Genomic DNA, 14,185 nt, shown 5'->3' with positions numbered 1-14,185 from the left:
TCCATATAAAAAGCTTTGCAGATACTCTCACGGAAGGGCACATTTACAAGGTTGATAGGTAACAGGGAAGCTGCAAGTGAAATGCCTTGAATGTTGCTCATCCAATAATAGGCTCGGGAATGGAGAACCAGGTATTTTCTTTTTTTTTATATATACTGGAACTGAATGTTGTTCATGACTTTTGTTACAGTTAATGGTTCTTGAACGTGTGTTCTTTTTCCGGTACGGATGGTGGAAGAATCTAGAGCTCAAATCTACAGTGAAACATACATTGCAACCAGTCTAGTCTGATTCTCAAACAAATGACTCTTATGAGCGATTCTTTTGAATCTATGCCGCAAAACATACAACGATTCCTGATCCGGGTAGAAATGTCAGTATCGGATCCGGTACCGATCCAGGTATCGGATCGGTGCCATCCCTAGTGTGTGTGTGGTTGTGGGTATGTGAGAGAGTGTTTCAGATTGCTGTCATCAGCTGGAAAACAACAGATGACTTATACTGCCAATAATGACTAAAAGATGGCTGTAGAGCTCCACTTATTGATGCCCTGGTTCTGTGTGTGTGTGTGTGTGTGTGTGTGTGTGTGTGTGTGTGTGTGTGTGTGTGTGTTCTTCATTGTGAGTGTGCTTTTCATCTCAACCCTTCATTTCTGAGTTTTAATGTTTAGCATTGTGGATGATTAATTGGTTTTATTTGACAAATGTAAAAAAAAAAAAAGTGTTGTGTTAAAGTCTCACCAGTTCATTCTTGTGTGTGTGTGTAAGTGTGTTTATGTGTGTGAGTCATGCGAGTATGTTTCAGAGTCTCACCCTGTAATTTTATTTTCTGCAGTGTGGCTGATTTATTGATTGTATTTGACTGATAAAAAAAAAATTGCTCTGATTTTGTTCTTTCATTTATTTTCAATGGTCGGTCAAGTTTGACCGCATATATCAAAGGTGTCTCTTTTTTCCCCCTACCACTTAGACTTATCGAATCAAGCCCAATTTATGTATGTTCAGATGACGAAAGGCGTTAGTCACCAAGTTGTATTGCTCAGATAAAGGAAACAATTTTTTTAATATTTTTTTTTTTTTAACAAATGACCGAACACCATAGGAGAAATGTTTTTAATGAGGAAAAAATTACTTTGTGCATGCACCTTTAAGGCTCGGGAGACTTAAATCGGTTACTTAAATTACTGGATGGTTGTTGATATGACAACGTGTTTTTAAAGATATACATTGTATTTTTTGTGTGTGTGTAATTTGATCTATTTTACAACAAGGAAAATAATGAATAAAATAACTAAGTCTGTATAAACACATTTTGCAAGAACCAGTTCTTTTGATATATGAAATCCCATCATTTCGTGGCAGGCTAAAGGCAGTAAATCCATAATATTAATTGCATGTATTTCCCCAAAAGTACAGTAAGAAGCAATAAGGAGCCAGAATTGTTAAGAGGAATCAGACATGGAATCATTAAATTCCTGACAATCACTATCTAGTAATATTTATGTATTACCGTTTTGACCATTTTTGTTTTTAACTGAAGTGTTATAAATTGTGATGCTGTTTTTGCACAGATGCCAGACATTTACTGTATCAGTCATTTGTTAACCATAATTACTGTGAAATGACTTCTGTGATATAAGATATAGTTTATACTTTACTGATGTATGGCAAAATCTTTTTGAATACTGTATGCTTTCAGCTACTGATAAAAGTGTAATTCTCAGCTCCTGTGAACAGTTATCACCATATTTAAATACATTTAGAAGAGTTCTGCATATTTTCCTTACTATCTACTTAGAAATATAGTTATGTTGCTTGTCTAATGGCAGTTCTTCACTTTTGCTATTAGGTTTTAAGCCACGTTATTGGCTGCCACACGGGTGTCAGTCCTTCTATGATATCTATTTTCTATGCGCAGCTATCAGGATTAGCAGCACTGACTCTTAGCTTTCAAACAGTGGTAGCAACAGATGCTATTGTGTCCACGGGAAACTGAATGTCCCACAGGCTGGTGTTCTAAACATTGACAGTCCATGAGGAAATGCTGAGTGTGTTGCAGAAGAAACGGTTCTGTAGTCCCTGTCAGCGTGGAGCGACAGTGCTCCCAGTATACCAGAGATGTTGACTGTCTAATGAGTTGCTTGTCTGTCAGAGGAGGTTGGCAGGCTGTCTGGTTTTCTGCTGGGCCGACCTATTCTGGGTTTTGACTGCAATACTAAATATAAACTTGACTGCTGGAATGAGTTAAGTTCAGCTCCACAGACTGGTTGTTATTCACTGTGGCCCAGAACACTGACAGATTGTGTGTTTGCTTTAAAGGGAGATTTCACCCAAAAATGAAAATTCTGTCATCATTTTCTCACTCTCATGTTGTTCCAAACACATGTGATTTTGTTTTACTCAGTGGAACAAAATAAGAGGTTTTTTTAAGTATTAAACTAAATTTCCAGCAAAGATAAAAAAAAATTAAAAACAAATCTGTTCTGTTACCATGATATTCGTTTACATTATATATATTTAGTAATACCGCCCATCTCTAGTTAACATACTTAAGCTGATAGTTTCTGTCGTACTGGACCGGGAGGGACACCGCAATTACTTTTATCTACTGCGAGTGTTAAGTTGGCCAGAGGACAATGTTTTTTTTTACAACCCTACCTGAAATTTGATGTGTCATCTGGCTGAGACCAGGGCAACCATGCTGTGTTATTTATATTATTAAAATTTTTAAAATATTAAAATTATTTTCTGGCTGCTTTTTGGTCATATATCTAACTTATTTACAAAAAGAATAAAAGAAAAAAAAAAAAAACGGAAAAACCCATGGGAAAGTACCAATATAAGAAAGAATTGTTTTTTGCAAAAAATGAATGTATTGTAGAGTATTTGTTTATGTACCTTTATACCTGCTTAAAGACAACATAAAACAACGTTCTTTTGTCTTGCCTTTAAAGGGATTGTTCACCCAAAAATGTAGGAAATTTCAGGCAGTATGTTAATCTCAGTCACCATTCACTTCAATGGCATATTTTTTCTATACAGTAAAAGTGAATGGTGACAGATTCTGTCATTCTGTCTAACATCTCCTTTTGTGTTCCACTGAAGAAAGTCATATAGGTGTGGAAATATTGAGAGTGAGAAAATGATGACAGAATTAAAAATTTTTGTGAACTATCCCTTTAATTTCGATAATGGGATGTAATTTTGAAATGGAATATCCAGTGGGGAAATAACGTAGGGTGGGATAGATTTTATCCAGCAGGATTTGATTGGATTTTTAGGAGATGATTTTATTGGTTAACGTTTGGTTATTACTGCTATTTGCTAAAGCTGTGGTCTCGCTAGACTTTTTGCCCCAATCCCTTCAGTTCATACATTCAAGTTTGGTGAACTCTGACCTGCAAATTTGTAGAGCCCAAAAAGACATTTGAGCACTAGAAGATCTAAATGTTACTTGACCACTTTGGGTTAATACAGCTGAAGTCAAAAGTTTACATACATTTAGGTTGAAGTCATTAAAACTCATTTTTTAACCACTCCACAAATTTCATATTAGCAAACTATAGTTTTGGCAAGTCATTTAGGACATCTGCTTTGTAGATGACACAAGTTTACAAAGTCCAACAATAGTTGACTATCACTTTTAATCAGGCCCGGATTAAGAATTCAGAGGCCCCTGGGCACAATGTCTTGTAGGGCCCCCACCCCACCCCACCCCACCCACACAATCAAGCTTTTGTATTTTTGGATACTATTTACTGGTAACACCTATAGCGAGCAACTAGCTGGCATATGCAAGCACATAGTGCCTCACCTTTACCAATCCAGTTATATGAATCAAATTCTTCATTAATTAACACACAAACACGTACACACACCCATTAATGTAGCTTTCCTGTCTGTCTCTCTCTTCCTCTCCTGTCCTCTACTCCTCGGCTCTACAGGGGCTGCCGCTCTTTGTCTCTCTGCCCCTCTCCTCTTCCTGTGATGAAAAGGATGCAAACAGTATAGGTCATCTTAACTCAACTTTTTTACTCTTCTTTATACTCTCTCTTCTTTATACTAAAAAAATTCTTTGTTTGATGATTGAATAATAGTAAAATGGTAGTAGACACATTACAGGATGCTTTAAGTATTATGGTATAATATTGGTTGCTTACAATACAAATTACATTTGCTGGTGTATGACCAGTCCAACTATTGACAAATGTACTACATGTAAGTCGCTTTGGATAAAAGCATCTGCCAAATGCCCTAAATGTAAATGTAAAGCAAATGTAAAATAAAGCAGCTTGTTTTTGTTTTTTTTGATAATACTATATTTCATGTAAGTTGTTCTCTCTCTCTCTCTCTCTCTCTCTCTCTCTCTCACACACACACACACACACACACACACACACACACACACACACACACACACACACACACACACACACAAACAATACCTCCTCCTCTCCTCAGGGTCTGTCTGTCTGTCTCATGCTCTCCTCCTCTCCTCAGGGGCTGTCTGTCTATCTGTCTGTCTTTCTCCTCCTCTCCTCAGTCTCAGGGTCTGTCTTTCTCCTCCTCTCCTCAGGGGCTGTCTGTCTCATCCTCTCCTCCTCTCCTCAGGGGTTGTCTGTCTCATCCTCTCCTCCTCTTCTCAGGGTCTGTCTGTCTGTCTCATGCTCTCCTCCTCTCCTCAGTGGCTGTCTGTCTGTCTGTCTGTCTTTCTCCTCCTCTCTTCAGGGGCTGTCTGTCTCATCCTCTCCTCCTCTCCTCAGGGTCTGTCTGTCTGTCTGTCTGTCTGTCTGTCTTTCTTTCTCCTCCTCTCCTCACTTTTTTGTCTGTCTGTCTGTCTCTCCTCCTCTCCTCTCTCCGGCTGCCCTTAAAAAGACTTCTTCCTGGCTTTCCTTTTAGCAAACTAATTTACAATGTCATCAAAATCCAAGTCCATGACCAGCTGAGATTCAATGGCCATCAGTGACAGTGCACTGAGGCGCTTTTGTGTTTGTGTTGTTCAAAGTTCATTTTTTAAGGTGAAAAAAAGAGGAAGAAAAATAACTTATCTCGTTATTTCAATATAATAATAAGTCGTTATTTCGACATAATAAGGGGACATTCTAATATGCATAAAGCCACATTTAGCTTTCTTATAATGTTTTATATGGGAGGAAAATACTTAACGTGAAATTAAACGCGTTACATTCATATTCTGGACTCATCTGATTTTTTGTAGTATACATACTTTATTATGATTTTAGTATCATAATGATTAATAATACTAATTTAATAGATCAGATGCACGCACAATTATCCGTGAACTTGATAAATGTTGCAGATATGTTCTTCTAGGATAGCCTGTGCCTACTATCCACAAACAAATTGCTTTCAACTTATGTGTGCAAAATTCAGAATTCAACGAATGTGAATTCACAACATTTTTGTGAATAAAATGTTGTATTTTGTATTAGTGATCATAATTTGCGCATGCAACAAAGAGATGTAGCAGGTGACGCGTACATTTATTGACGTCTTTTCTGAGTCGATCTCATTTGAGTGTATTCGGCAATGCTTATAACGTGTAATTAAACACGTTGAGTTTATATTCTGGGCTCATCAGATTTTTTTTACATAGTATTATTAGTATTATTTTTACTGTCTGTTAATAACACTGTCCGTCTCTTTATGTTAAGGTTTGTATTAATTTCGATATGCCAGAGGGCAGAATAAGACAGGGAATTAAAGAATGCATTGTAGTTATGTTGACCTACTGTTTTCATAACACTGGATATTCTGCTAATTCATACTTTTCTAAAACGTTGCATAATGGCAATTAACTTATTTAGCAATTACACTAGTGCTAGTTTTGTTGCCAGTGTTGCTCAAATGCACGCGTGACGTGTCACCACCAGCAGTAAGTACCTGCATGTGTTGGGAAAAGGAGAAGAGCGAGTTCGGCAAAAGGCGGATTCGAACTCTGGCCGAACGCGTCAAAAGCTACCATCATGCACCTCACGCCTTATGCTACAGTAGTTATTTTGTGTCGAGCGTCTTTTTGCTAAAAAGACAGGCACCGGGCCTGCACGTAGTGCAAATATACGCTCCGTTTTCAGAAATGGAAAAAAAAAAAAAATCTTCCCCTCGCTTGGGCCCCAAGTGCGCATGGGCCCCTGGGCCCGTGCCCATAATGCCCATTGTGTAATCCGGGCCTGCTTTTAATTGACTATCACAATTCCAGTGTGTCAGAAGTTTACGTACACTGTTAACTGTGCCTTTAAGCTGCTGGGAAAATTCCAGAAAATGATGTCAAGCCTTAAGACAATTAGCCAATAGTTTCTGATTGGAGGTGAACTGAATTGGAGGTATACCTGTGGATGTAATTTAAGACCTACTTTGAAACTCAGTGCCTCTTTGCTTGACATCATGGGGAAATCAAAAGAAATCTCAGAGAAAAAGACCTCAGAAAAAAAAGGTCACAAGTCAGGTTCATCCTTTGGAGCAATTTACAAATGCATGAAGGTATGTTTATCTGTACAAACAATAGTATGCAAGTAAAAGCACCATGCAGCCATCATACCACTCAGGAAGGAGATGCATTCTGTCTCCTAGAGATGAATGTAGTTTGGTGCAAAAAGTGCAAATCAATCCCAGAACAACAGCAAAGGACCTTGTGAAGATGCTGGAGGAAACAGGTAGACAAGTATCTATATCCACAGTAAAACGAATCCTATATCGACAGACTACAGTTTGCAAGTGCATATAGGGACAAAGATCTTACTTTTTGGAGAAATGTCCTTTGGTGTAATGAAACTTGGTCATAAGGACTTTCGTTATGTTTGGAGGAAAAAGGGTGAGGCTTGCAGGACGAAGAACACCATCCCAAATGTGAAGCATGGGGTTGGCAGCATCATGTTGTGGGTGTGCTTTGCTGCACCACAAGTGTTGTTTTTTTAAAGACCACTTAGACTTATCGAGTCAAGTCCAGATTTGTGTGTGTGTTTAGATAGTTAGTGGAGGAAAATTCAGTCTTGTACCACTCAGATAAAGGATATCATTTTTATTAACGAAACAAAAATGACCCAAACACCACATGAGGGTTAATAAGTCTTTTAAACTTTTTAAAAAAAATTGTCAGCAAAAACTAGGCAAAGTGATATTACTGGGAAGAGGAAAACTCTATTTATAGTTACAGTGTGCAGAAAGCTAACATATAGTCAGTTATGACAGATATCCTGATAAAAGGCGAAATCAGTATCGGCCGATCAGGTGACAAGATCGATATCGGCTGGAAAAATCCTGATCGGTGCATCCCTAACGTGCACTGATGAATTGTGTACAGCACAATTAAACAAGGAATATGTATTTTAAAAGTAGGATCAATATTGTTTTTATGGTGTCTTTATATACACTGTGGCCTGTTCCCCTCTATGTTTCCCTGGACTCTTTGGTGTTAACAGACTCACATTTGAGTCTGCTGAAGGCGGTGGGGTGTTTAATGAGTGTGTGAGCTCAGTTGGGTGAGGAGCAGGTGCGTAGCAGGGGGGCGCTGGTCCTGACAGGTGTTTTGAAGGCTCAGTAAGAGGACACTGTGTCCTGTCACAACACAATCAGCACAAGTCCTCAACCCCCCTGGGGCAGTGCCACTGACCATCTGACCACCCGCTCACCTGCCCCCAGCCTCTTCATGCCTGACATTCTTAGTACATTGCAACGAAACAGATTAACTATGCTGTTGGGGATTGAACACAATCTCGTTGTTAGATTTTGCTAAAATTGTGCAGCGTCCTTTTAAATCCTTTATTATTATAATTTGTTTTGATAGAGTGATGAAAGGAATGGAAAAATAGGGCAAAAGATCACAGCAGTGATCTTTTTATTGGTTTTACTATTTTTCAGTAACAAAGTATTTTTCCCCTTAATTTTCTCAATAGTGATTTCAAAAATGATTTTATAAAGAGTTCTAAGCCATGAACCAAACCAACCAGCTCCGATATGAATCACGATATTACAAAGTTTGATTCACAACAGTGAACACTCACTTTTTCAGTGGCCTTGAAACAAACCATTCAGGTCCAAGATGACGCAAAACATTACAGCAATACATTTTTACTTCAGAAAAAGACTTTTCCTGTGATTTTTTTTTTTTTTTTTTTTGCTTTCTTGATAACAACAACTTCTCTGACTGTTGGATATTTCTTTAGGATTGTGGGTAGTTTAGTTCTTCACTGGATATTTGGCACTAATATTTTTTTTTAAATCAAGTTGAAATTACGCTGACATGTGGCTTCTACTGAAGCATATACAATCGAGTAACAGTCTTGGAGCTCATGAACGGTGTACACGCATAAAAAAAATTCTAAAGATTTTCTGTGGAGTAAATGGGATTTTGACTCCCTAAACGCCACTATCCGTTTGCATTCTCCTCAAATAATGCACAGAAGATTACAAAATTCTTAAACCAGTGGTCTAAATATTTTTGTATAGTATAGTTTTGGGTTTGTCCTTGTTTGACTTAAGTTTCCTTATTAAAGAAGCTAGGGAAAACACAGCCCTACATTCATCTGAGCCCTGTGTGTGCGTATGCTCGCTCACACACTTCTGCATAATATTAAAGAGATGAGCGGGAAAAACACATCATCATGCTTCATGGATTTGTTTTCTTTTTTGTATAAATGACAAATGAGGGCTACAACGGATGAAGGGGGCAGCTGTTGCCTTAAAAAGCTCTTACATAACACCATCATGAAAACAACTTGTCATAGGAGGGGGGGGGGGGAGTTGTGGATTACTAAGCACAAACACACCCACTGAGACCCTTGGGGTTCAGATATCTCCTCACCGTGTCATTGGTGTTTCAGTAATGTGCTGTTTAAAGGGCCCATATTATGCTAATTTACAGGTTCATAATTTTATTTTGGGGGTCTACTAGAATAGGTTTACATTTTCACTTACTCATAATACAGCAAGAATGGCAGAAACTGCAAAATTGCTTTGTGTAATGCTACTATCAGTAGAATGAAGAGAAACACTTAAAACGACTTATGTCTCATCCTGAAGACCTGTTACACCTCTCATCTCTCTAAAGCTCCATCTGATGTATGCATCCGAGCTATTTTCTCTGCCACATGAATCAGTCAGATTTAATAAGTGTACCAATATACATTAATAATAATACTATTGTAATATTAATACTATAATATTTATAAAATACATAAAATGAAAATATATGATCTATTTTTAATATACCTATCTGTTTTCAATATACATCATAACAGATTTAGCTGCAAGGTTCTCTTAGGATTTTATCTGTTAACATTTTCAATGCAGTTTTTTATTTAAATTAATTGTCAATATAATTTGTTTTTAATACCACTGGCGAGAATTGACTTGAAGAGATAATTTACAGAATAAATGACAATTTGGTAACCCTTTACAGTAAGGTTACATTTTTTACATTAGTTAACTACATCAGTTAACATGAACTTACAATGAACAATACTTTTACATAATTTATTCATTAGTAAATGTTAATTCGAACTTTCATAAAGTTTTAAAATAAAAATAAGTTCTATATTTTAACATTAGTTAATGCACTTTGAACTAACAATTAGGGCTGCAACTAAGGATTATTTTGATAATCGATTAATTTAACAATTATTAGAAAGATTATTCGACTATTCAGTGATTATTGCAACGATTAATCATTAGCTCTTAACCGATTATTCTGCTTGTGTCCCAACTTGAAAGGTTATATTGCTTACTAAAAATAGAGGAAAAAAATGTATCTTTTAAAAATACCTCTAAATGGCATTCATTGAATTAAAGGGGGAAAAACTATTTTTTATCATTTTAATTCAGTAAAGAAATTCACTGCAAAAAAAATCCTAATGTTATCAAGTGTTTTTTTATCTTGTTTTCCATTTAAAAATGTCTAAAAATCCTTAACAAGATATATTTAATTAAGAAGCAACATATAAGATATTTAGACTTGCTTTAAGAGAATGTATCTTAAATATACAGTAAGTGTATTTTTTAATGTGTTATACTTCTGCGAGTGCAGTAAAGACAAAATATTCTTATATTCAAGATCTATTCTAATATGTAAATTGTATTGTGTAAATATGTTGTTTATTGTAAATGTCTCATCACTGTCATGACTGCTATGTTGCTCGAAACTGCACACAAGACTTTCACCTACTGTTGCACTTGTGTACATGGTAGTGTGACAATAAAGTGATTTGAGATTTGAGATATTCTCTAAAAGCAAGTCTAAATATCATATGCTGTTTCTCAGGTGAATGCATCTTTTTTTTTTTTTTTAAGGATTTGTTCTATAGATATTTTAAAATATTTGTATTTTTTTATTATATTCAACATTCTCAGATAACAGTTTTGTTCTTCTGCAGTATAGTTCCTAAAGTAAATGTACATTGTTTTAAAAGAGTTTTACATATTTATATGGAAAATCAAGCCAAAACAAATCAAAAATATATTTTGTTTCAGTGTATAATAGGGAAAGGACTACCCTCTCTCACCTTTCTGTTCACTTATCTTTAACTCACAAAAACAAACTCTCTTGTATTAATAAACCTGCGTATTGCCAATTTTCTTCACGATTAGAAATGCACAGTGACATATATTATGATTCAATAAATAGTGAGACAATACATTATAATCTAGCTGCATAAAGCTCTTATGCTCGAGGGATGAACGTCTCCACGACAGAGTGTGTATTAGTCCGATGCAATCTTTCCCCCTTAGATTGGGACAACTCATAGAAGAGGCGCTGACCGCACAGAGAAATGCCAGTTTCGGAGTTTGTAGTTATTTACATGATCTGCTTCTGTATTATTTGAACTTTAATAAAGCTATAATGCATTAAATATAACTGCATTTAAGATGTAAAACTGCATTTAAGATGTAACACCAGCGTGTTTCCTTTAAAGATGCACAACACGCAAGTTTTGCTTCACTCCAATTATTCCACAACGAGAGTGCTTCTGTAATTACTTATGTTGTATTTTTGCATTATAATTCTCTCATACTTTGCGATCTACATAATCTGAAGCTGTTTGGAAAGCTTAGAGTGCATCTGGACTGTAATCTGTGTAATTCTTCCCCTCCTAAGTCAGGTTTGAGCTGCAGTGCTGCTCTCACATGTCATTATTACAGTTTAAAGTGATCTCATTTTACATTAAATTAGATCAAATGACTATTCGACAACAAAAATATTTGTCGTCAATTTTTTATTGTCGACGTTGTCGATAACGTCGACTAATCGTTTCAGCCCTACTAACAATGAACAATCATATTTTTTTTTGTTGTAACTAACATTCACAAAAATGTATAAATGCTATAAATATATATTGTTCATTGTTAGTTCATGATAGCTAATGCATTATCTAATGTTAATGAATGGAACCTTATTGATAATAGTTATCAAATATTCTGACATCATTACTTGCATTCTTGTTGTTTTAATCTAACTTTCTATCTTCTGTGGAACTAATAAGTAGATGTTAGGCAGAATGTTAGTTTCAGTCACCATTCACTTTTATTGCATGGAAAAAAGGTGCAGTGACAGTGAATTGTGACTGTGACTAGTATTCTGCTAAAAATCTAATTTTGTGTTCCTCAGAAGGAGGAAATGCATACAGGCTTGAGGTTGAGCAATAATTTAACTGTCTTTCTGCACTGTTCTCTTAATGTGATCCCACTAGCTGTAATGATGGTGATGGAGGCATTTCTTTTTTCTATTTCATCCCTTTTTTCTTCTCCAGACAAGTGAATGACCAGTTTACTTGTCAGAAGGACATGCACATGGCAATTCTTAATGTCAAGCCCTGCAATGCAGTTATGTGAAATTAAAATGACATTCACTTCAATAAATTGGCTCAATACTCTCTACATTTTACAGAAATGTGGGGACGCGAAAGGTACACAATTTGCGATATACACAAAAATCTGTATGGAAACGCCTCATGGGCAGATTTATTTTGCGCTAAACCAAAACGTATGCGAAATTTATTTATGTTTTTTTTTTTTAAAGAACGACATCATGACGCACACCATTTTAAATGCTATTTGAATGGAAATGAGCTGGAGACAGCTATTTTCACTAATACAGTACACACAAGCAGTGCTAGGTAGATTACTTCTGTATTGTAATTGGGTACTGATCATTCTAAATATTCCAATCAATACTGTAATCTCACAAATTAATTTTTTGCGGTAATGTAATCTGATTACTAGGATTACTTTCAGCCTGACAATTTTATTTGATATAACTAGCATTTGAGTAGGATAATCGAGTGCCATTTTAACATAAAAATACAAAGAGGAAGGAAAATATAATCCATTCTTTATTGTTAACAATTTATCCATGTGTGGTAAGAGATCAGACCAGTTAAATTTGATAATCAATGTCACAAAAAAGGAAAAGTGCATTTATTTACGTATTCCAAACAGAGAACAAAAGCAATTCAAGAAACTAAATTAATGCAGTTGGATTACATTGTGAATATGAAATGACGTGTACTTGGGCATTTTGATGCATTTGAAGGAAAAAACACCATCCAATCACATAGCGTCACATGGTTATATTACACACAGAGTCCTAAATTATTTGTATCATACAGTATTTGACCATTATCAAATTCAAATAATAATTCAGATGTGTTCATCAGGAGTCCCAGTTCACCTACTTAAACAATGCCCTTAAAGTGTGCACAGTTTCTGTAATGGAAAAGTGTGCACTTTTTAGTGTGCATCAAAAAAATCATACTGTCACGTCATTAAATCACGTCTTGAAACCAAAGATCCTTAATTCGCATTATGTGTCACTGTAACTCACCTGTCAATCATCCTGTTACAGTTATCACAACCTGCATGCTCTTCATTTCATTTTTACTATAATTAATATTATCATTCTTTATTGCATTTCATTTACGATTCCCTATAATGATTCCTACCTTATTGGAGAAGAACGTCTAGGGTCTCCAACGTCCCGATGGAGGGAACGAGACGTTGTGTCAGAGAAGGGACACTAGGGGTCTCTCTTGAGCGCCGATATTCACCTCTGAACTATGAAAAAAGGCCAATGAGAGTTGGCAACCAGTATTTGCATGTCCCGCCCCCGGACATACAGGTATTTAAGCGGCGCAAATACGGGAGTTCTTTCAGGATTTTTCAGAGGAGCCGGAAATGGTCCGGCCACAACAGTGGCTCGGCTCAGCGACGTGGCAGGGGAGACACAACGTCTCGTTCCCTCCATCGGGGAATGGAGGTTACATACGTAACCTAGACGTTCCCCTTCTGTCGCTCTCTCCACGTTGTGTCAGAGAAGCGACACTAGGGGTCCACTTAAAAAGTGCCATGCGCTGAGCCGTGTACGTGAACTGCTGATACAGGAGCGAGCAAGTATTCCTACATGCAGAACGACCAACTGTATCAGGCTGCACGTACCCTTCCCCAATGCCCCATTTAAGCCATCAGACTCCTTATTGTTACCCTGGAGGGGGGAACAAGGTGATGGGACAACATGGGAACGGGCCAGCCTGGTTGGGCCTCTTTTCTCTCTATGTTTCTCGCATAGAGCAACTACGGCCGGGGCCCTTACACGCATTGAGGGAAGGGGGTCTAAGCCCTTATTCAGGGCGGAGAAGACCCTGCGGAGATCACACCTACCCGGGAGGGGAGGCAAACTTTAGTGGCAAATGCATCACATGGCCTAACTTAGGACCTATGTGGAAAAGCTGGTGCGGTGGTAGATCCAGCCTCGTAGAGGGGGGAAGCATACAGTACAGCGACCGAGGCAGCTGTAACTGCCTAAGGGAAACACGGAGTCAACTCGTGAGGGGACAGTACCGTGGTATTACACACAGGGGGAGTCCGAACAGGAGGCCTTATTTGTGGAGCACCTATACCAGTACAGGGTAGCTTGCGGTACGCGCAGTGGTTTGGGTCGGCGAGTTCCTCCACAGAACTGCGACCCACGAGGGCTAGGGAGGAGTCAACCAGTGTCCCAAGATGGGATCTCCTGGGAATGATGGCACACTGTTTTCCCTTGGTTAGGGGGAAAGGGCGCTAGGTGCAAGCGGTTCACCCGGTCAGATCGTCAGCGTGGTACCGAGTTCTACGGGCTCGGACCTGAGAAAACACGGGACGATACTGATTCAACTTGGAGATTATAGAATCTCGCAAAA

At 37.4% G+C, this 14,185-nt stretch overlaps 1 protein-coding gene across 1 annotated transcript in view; it reads left to right on the top strand.

Moving 5' to 3' along the window:
• The window catches only part of LOC127621781 (AT-rich interactive domain-containing protein 1B-like), a 161,062-nt gene that overhangs the window by 28,890 nt on the left and 117,987 nt on the right, over positions 1-14,185 (top strand).

The sequence above is a fragment of the Xyrauchen texanus genome, chromosome 28 (genome assembly GCF_025860055.1).
Source record: "Xyrauchen texanus isolate HMW12.3.18 chromosome 28, RBS_HiC_50CHRs, whole genome shotgun sequence".
Classification (NCBI taxonomy): domain Eukaryota; kingdom Metazoa; phylum Chordata; class Actinopteri; order Cypriniformes; family Catostomidae; genus Xyrauchen; species Xyrauchen texanus.
Note: the sequence above shows the minus strand (reverse complement) of the source record. Positions and strands in the feature narration are given on the sequence as shown.